The sequence below is a fragment of the Phodopus roborovskii genome, unplaced genomic scaffold, assembly GCF_943737965.1.
Source record: "Phodopus roborovskii unplaced genomic scaffold, PHOROB, whole genome shotgun sequence".
NCBI lineage: Eukaryota > Metazoa > Chordata > Mammalia > Rodentia > Cricetidae > Phodopus > Phodopus roborovskii.
Window position 1 is genome coordinate 1,476,986 of NW_026126559.1, and position 6,919 is coordinate 1,483,904.

A 6,919-nucleotide genomic window follows, 5' to 3' on the forward strand; every position below is an offset into this window, starting at 1 on the left:
ACTGATTTTTTCTTCCTGCAGTCTGAGGACTAGCTGGCCTGCAGAACTGATCCTATATCCTGAGCTACAGGAAAAGCTCCAAGTTCCCAGGTAGAGCACCCAAGCTCAAACTAGGCACAGATCCGAGGGTCCTTGTGGCTGTCTATGTACAATAATGAAACCGGTTAATCTACCTTTCATCTATGCTTTGTTTCCAAACTGCCACATGGGCTATGGATTAGGTATATGCTACTCAAAATGCAGTCCACCAATCAGTAGCAGCAGGCTCACCTGATGGTTTGATAGAATGTAATTTCCAGGAAGCCGTCTGGACCCTGGCCTGATAAATTGGATTGCATCATAGCGAGCTTTCTAAGCAAGTCCAGCACCTACCAGGTCCGTGGTAGACACCACTATTTCCTAGGTCTGAGGAGGCCTGTAGCAGTGCCCTCCATCATTGGCTATGCAAGCACATTGATGTTTAGACTGAAGAGTATCCCTTTCTTCCCTTATTTTCCCCTACAGAAATAAATCTCATCATGAAACCGAGAGTTATGTAAAATAACCCATTTGAATTCTATGTAACTTACTATAACAGGAATTGTTAATACAATATTCCATTAGGCAGATTTGATAAAAACAGAAAGAGAATTGAGACCTGTAGTGAAATACTCACTTTGTCTACTTCTGTGGCACTGACCACGCCCATTGGGGGTGGGGCCAAGAGCAGAAGTGACATGTGGAACTAGGTCTGAGGAGGAGCCAGGGAACGCTCTCTTACTGGTAGGACGCAGAGAAAAGAGCATTCAGTGGAACCTGTTGTGTGCATCTGTCTAGGTTGTAAGTTATTTCTCCCTGAATAAACATCTATTCGGCCTATTTGTTTACCTTGATCCTTATTAAACCATGATAGAGGCCCAACATGAAGGCTCAGTGGGTAAAGGCACATGCTGCCAAGTCTCATGACCTGAATTCAGTCCCAAGAATGTACAGGGTGGAAGGACTCTGACCTACACACACACACACACACACACACACACACACACACACTATCACACACATGCATCTCCCATGCACAAATAAATAAATGTAATTTTAAAATCTTAGAAAGATGTCTTTTGATAACTTGACTTATCAACGTTAATTATACATAACTGATACGACCAAATATCCTTAAACAGAAAGTGGACAGGCTGGAGAGATGACTCAGCAGTTAAAACACTGGCTGCTCTGCCAGATGTCCTGAGTTCAATTCCCACCAACCACATGGTGGCTCACAACCATCCATAGTCTGGTGCCCTCTTCTGGCCTGCAAACAGAACACTGTATATGGGCTGAAGAGTGGTTAAGAGCACTGGTTGTTCTTCCAAAGGACCTCTGGTCAATACTAGCAACAAAATGGCAGCCTACAACTGCCTGAAACTCCACCTACAGGGGATCTGACATCCTTGCACAGACATACATGCAGGCAAAATACCAAAAAAGCAAAATTAAAAAGAAATGCAAAGTGGACTAGTTTTATTAATTTAATATAAAACATCCTGTGCTAGAGCTGGAGAGATGGCTCAGTGGCTGCCCTTCCAGAGGACCCAGATTTGATCACCAGCATCTACACAGCAGCTCCCAACTGTCTGTGACTCCGATTCCAAGGATCCAATGCCCGTTTCTGGTCTCCATGGGCACCAGGCACACAGATGGTGCATAGACACACATGCAGGCAGAACACCCATACACATAAATTTTAAATCCTTTAAAAAAAAAAAGCCTTGTGCTTCATATGGTAAACTAGTTAAGTATGGAGAATACTGTCAGATGATGAGATATATTAGAACATGAACACAGCTGGGAAGAACTGCAACAGTAATATTTCAGAAAGTAGAAATAACAAGTGAGAGTTAATTCACCACATGTACTATAACAGGAATTACTTTAATAACACTGGGTGCTAATATAACCCACATAACAAAACACTGTGGTGATGAGCTGGGTGACATTGGCTTTTAGATAATGCTTCAGTTATGTTGTTTGTCATTTAGGGGTTGTTTATTCTGTTGATGGTTTGGGGTTTGTTGTTATTTTATGGGATTTGGTTTTGTTGTTATTTAATTTTTTTTTTTTATTTTTATTTTATGTGTCTGAATGCTTTGCCTGCATCCACATCTCTATATGGCATCCTGTACCTACCTGGTGCCCACAGCAGCCAGAAGAGGGAGCTGGATCTCCTGGGACTGGAGTTACAGGTGATCATGAGCCATCATGTGGATTCTAGGAATCGAATGTAGGTTCTCAGGAAGAACAGCCAACACTTTACCACTAAGTGTCTCTCCAGCCCTGATTCTCCTGCCTCCACTTTTGGAGGCAGTTTATGCAGTGCTAAGGAGATGGCCCAGATGCTAAAATGTCTGCTGCCCAAGCATGAGGACCTGAGTTTAAATCCCCAGTGCCCACATAAAAAGTCAGGCATTGAGGGCTGGAGAGACTGCTCAGAGGTTAAGAGCACTGACTACTCCTTCAGAGGTCCTGAGTTCAATTCCCAGCAACCACATGGTGGCTCACAACAATCTGTAATGAGATTTGGTGCCCTCTTCTGGCCTGAGGGCATAAATGCAGTCAGAACACTATATGCATGATAAATAAATCTTGAAGAAAAAAAAAAGGCCAGGCATGATGGGATGCATAATGACTCACCCGGTACTGGACAGAGGTAGGGTGACAGGACAGATTCTGGGATGAAATTGGTCACCTGACCTAGTCAAATCAATGAGTTCCATCTTCAGTAAGAGACATTACTCAAGGAAGAGGCCTAATTAAGGACATAATGGAGGTGTTTTGTAATTGCTTGGAATTCTAGAATATAAACTAAAAAAAAAAAAAAAAAAAAAAAAAAAAAACCAAAAAGGACAAGACATTTTATTATTTCCAGATGGACACAAACACTTTCTGGCCTTCCCAAAATAGAGGGTAAAGGCATTTCCACTAAGGGTGACTGTTACAAGTAGGATTTTCTCTGTCGGCTGGGATCAGACAGAGCAAAATGAAATTGGTTATCCTCTCCAACAACTGCCCAGCTAGCTCAGTCGGTAGAGCATGAGACTCTTAATCTCAGGGTCATGGGTTCGAGTCCCACATTGGGTGCCATAATGTTACCAGTAGGTTTTCTGCCAGCCTGGTTGGTCTGGTCCCACCACCACACCAGCCCCAATTAACACACAGAGACTCTGTATTGATACTAGTTTCTTATCGGCTAGCTCTGCCTTAATTATTAACCCATTTCTATTAATCTATGTATTTCCACGTGGTCTCATCTTACCAGAGAGTGGGCCTAGACCTCTGTTCTCTCCAGTCTCTACATGCTGACTCCTTCCTCCTTTCTGGAATCCTCCTTGTCTCTTAGTCCTGCCTATCTTGCTTTCCTATTGACCAACAGTGCTTTATTCATTAACCAGTATGAGAAACATATTTACAGAATGACATCTCCCATCAGGTGGTTTAGTCGCTGAACCTACATAGTGGAAGGAGAGAACTGACTCCCACAAGTTCTCTCCTGTCTTCCACATAAAAGCACAGCATACACACACCCTATAGTGTGTGCGCTCAGACACGCACACACACGTACACGTGCGCACACATAAATGCACACACACAAGCACACCTTCATACATGCATACACACATTCACATGCACATACATGCATGCGCGCGCACACACACACACCCTTGCACACACAATAAAACTTTAAAATAGGGTTAGAATATTGAAGACTTGCATCATTACAAAAAAATAAAATGAGCAAAGGTGAGTAGGTGAGAATCCTGGGAAGTGGCCACAAAGGGCAGATGGGTCAAAAGAGGAAGGCAGACTCCCTTCCTTCCTCCTAAACGCTCCACGCTACGCCAAGCTTTGAGGCTGTCAGGCCTCTGCCTGCTCCACAGCCTCTGGCACAGCAAAGTCCTGCTCAAAGGCCTTCTCCCATGAAGAAAGCCAAATTTACACAGCAGGCTCTGAGCCTTCCCTGCTTTGTGCATACCTGGCTTGCTCTCTGAGCTTTACCACTGTGCCTCCTCCTAATTCTTAAATGGCAGCCAGTGTGTGTCCCGTGCACTTCTGCTGCCAGGGACTAAGAGGTGACTGAAGTTGTCTTGGGCCTGGAATGATATGATGGCCACACTTCAGAACAATATCTATCTATCTATCTATCTATCTATCTATCTCTACCTCTATGTCTATCCTCTCCCTTTTCCCACCCCGCATGCATGCCTGTGTGTGGGGGGGTATGTGTGTAGAGCTGAACGGATTTAAATTCCTGGGGACCTTGTGAATGGTAATGCCACACCAGGCCAGCATAACAAACACCCAACACTCCAAAATAACAAGTATAAATATTTTTTGAGACAGGGTCCTACACAGCTTATGTTGGCCTCAAATTGATAACAGAGAAGAAAAGTTGGGTAGCCCTGTATTATGAGCTACAGGGGCATATTGTAGAGATGAGTCTAAACATTCATGCTTTTAACAGTATGTCTGTTCAGCATTGGGAGCATGGGAAACTTAGCACACAGAAAGAACAATGAGACAGGGACAATAAGGACAAAAGCACAAACACTCTGAATCTCAAAGACAAGACTTATCTTTGGGATGCCCAGCTGTCTTTGTTTCCACTCTGTAAAGTATACTAGATGGAGATAAGAGGAGTACCAGATTTGAGGAATATTAATCTTCATTGATGGACCAGGCCTGACTCCATTTTAAGATTAGAAGCCATCTTGATACAAAATCAAAATAAGTTCATTCCTGCTCTTGGTAAAACTTAGGTTTGACCGTGTCTTGACCCACTTTCTGGAATGTGATGTTACCCACTGTTTACCCTAACCTCCATCCACCCTGGTAAGATGTTCTGCCAAATAATTTTGAGATGTTCCAACAAGTTCGTACATAACCAAAACCCCTGAGAAATTCCTAATATTGCACTTTCTTTCGTCCTATCTTTCTCTATCTTTCTTTGTCTTGCAATTTCTGAACTATCTAAACCCTGCTTTTTCCTGCGTTCAGTGCTGACCTCTCAAATACCATTTAGGGAGAGGCAGTCACTGGGCCAGCTATACTATACATATACCATAAAGCATAATAAAAATTTGGTTGTTTTGGGTGATGGTCTTTACTCTTGTTTGGTGGAATTAACACTGTCCTTCCAGATTGCTAGCCTCTGAGTGAAGCCCACTTTAATGACTCCTGCCTTTGTCTATTGGCATCGATAGTCACAGGCAGAACATACTCCATTTCCAAAACCTAATCATCCTGCCTCAGTCTTCAAAGTGCTTACTTCACATGTCAGACTGATGATACACACTGGTGTCATCCTGCAGAGACAAAAAATGCCATCATGGTGACAGTGGCAAAGACCACAGTGATAAATCTATAAACAAAGGAAAACCAAGGATCTACACAAATATCAGGAGCTAGGAGAGAAGAATCCATCTCCCCGAGATTACAAGGGACAGGGACCCTAACAACACCTTTATTTTGGATTTCTACCCTCCAGAATTGGGAAAGAAGAAATTTCTGGTGTGTGTGTGTGTGTGTGTGTGTGTGTGTGTGTGTGTGTGTGTGTGTGTAAGCTTGCAAAGGTCACAAAAGGAGAATGGGTTCCCTGGAACTGATGTTACAGACAGTTGTGAGTTACTTTGTGAGTCTAGGAACAGAAATCAGGTCTAGCAAGTGCAATAAGAACTCTTAACCATTGAGCCATTTCTCCAGCCCCAAATTTCTACTGTTTTAAAGTGGTGATTTTTCATAGCAGCCTAAGCAAACTAACAGAATAGCTGCTGTGTTAACTTTCTCTGAGATGCTGTTGATAAATGTCTATTCACTGCAAACAGGGCACCAACAGCCCAAAGTAGTGATCCATCAAAGTCCAGCAATGAGTTTATTGACTTACTTACATAAGTAAGTGGTTACTTGCAGATGCACAGGTGACCCCAAAGCAGCTGCAAATTCCTAACTCTTACAGATGTCGATCTTAGAGAAGGTGTAACATGGAGCCCCACTTTAGTGAACTTTCTACCTTCCATGTACTGCTATCATCTTCTCAGATTACTTTCAGCTGAAGGATGAGAAGTCAGGCAAGAATCCTAGTTGAAGATTCAGTGGCCCTCCTCTCCCAGTCCATCTTCTACTATGGTATTAGTCAGGGTTCTCTAGAGAAACAGTACTGAAAGAGAGAGAGACAGAGACAGAAAGAGAGAGAGAGAGAGAGAGAGAGAGAGAGAGAGAGAGAGAGAGAGAGAATACAACATTATAGAGTGAATATATATTCCTCTAGGCCACACACAGGGAAGTCATAAAGGGGATTCATTAGAATAGCTTACAGGCTATAATCCAGCTAATGCAACAATGGCTGTCTATGAGTGGAAGTCTAAGAATCCAGTAGTTGTTTGGTCCATGAGGCTGGATATCTCAGCTGGTGTTCAGTAAACAGTGGAATATTTCCCAAAGAAAGAGGCTCCAATGCCAGTGAATGAATAGCATCAGTTCTAGCAAGAGTGAGAGCAAGCAGGCAGAGAGAAAGCTTCCCTCTCATACCCTTTCTTTTTAAAATTATTTTATGTACATTGGTGTGAAGGTGTCAAATCCCCTGGTACTGGAGTTGTGGACTGCCATGTGGGTAGGAAATCAAACCTGGGTCCTCTGGGAAAGCAGTCAGTGCTCCTAACCACTGAGCCACCTCCTCAGGCCCTTCACATGTCCTTTCTTCCAGAAGAAAGTATGACCCAGACTAAAGGTGGATCTTCCCACCTCAAAAGACCTGGATTAAAGGTGGACCTTCTTATGTCAAAGATCCAGATGAGAAGTGGGTCTTCCCACTTCAGATGAAAGGGGTTTATGTGGGGTTACATGGCCAGGGCCAAACTTGGAGGCAGGCACTGAAGCAGGGACATCAGAA

The 6,919-nt window shown here is 43.3% G+C and overlaps 1 non-coding gene across 1 annotated transcript; it reads left to right on the forward strand.

Annotated features, from left to right (window-relative positions):
* The first annotated feature begins 3,041 nt into the window (after window positions 1–3,041).
* On the forward strand, window positions 3,042–3,114 carry Trnak-cuu (transfer RNA lysine (anticodon CUU)). Its single transcript has one exon. It is a non-coding gene; the product is annotated as a tRNA-Lys (tRNA).
* Window positions 3,115–6,919: the final 3,805 nt, after the last annotated feature.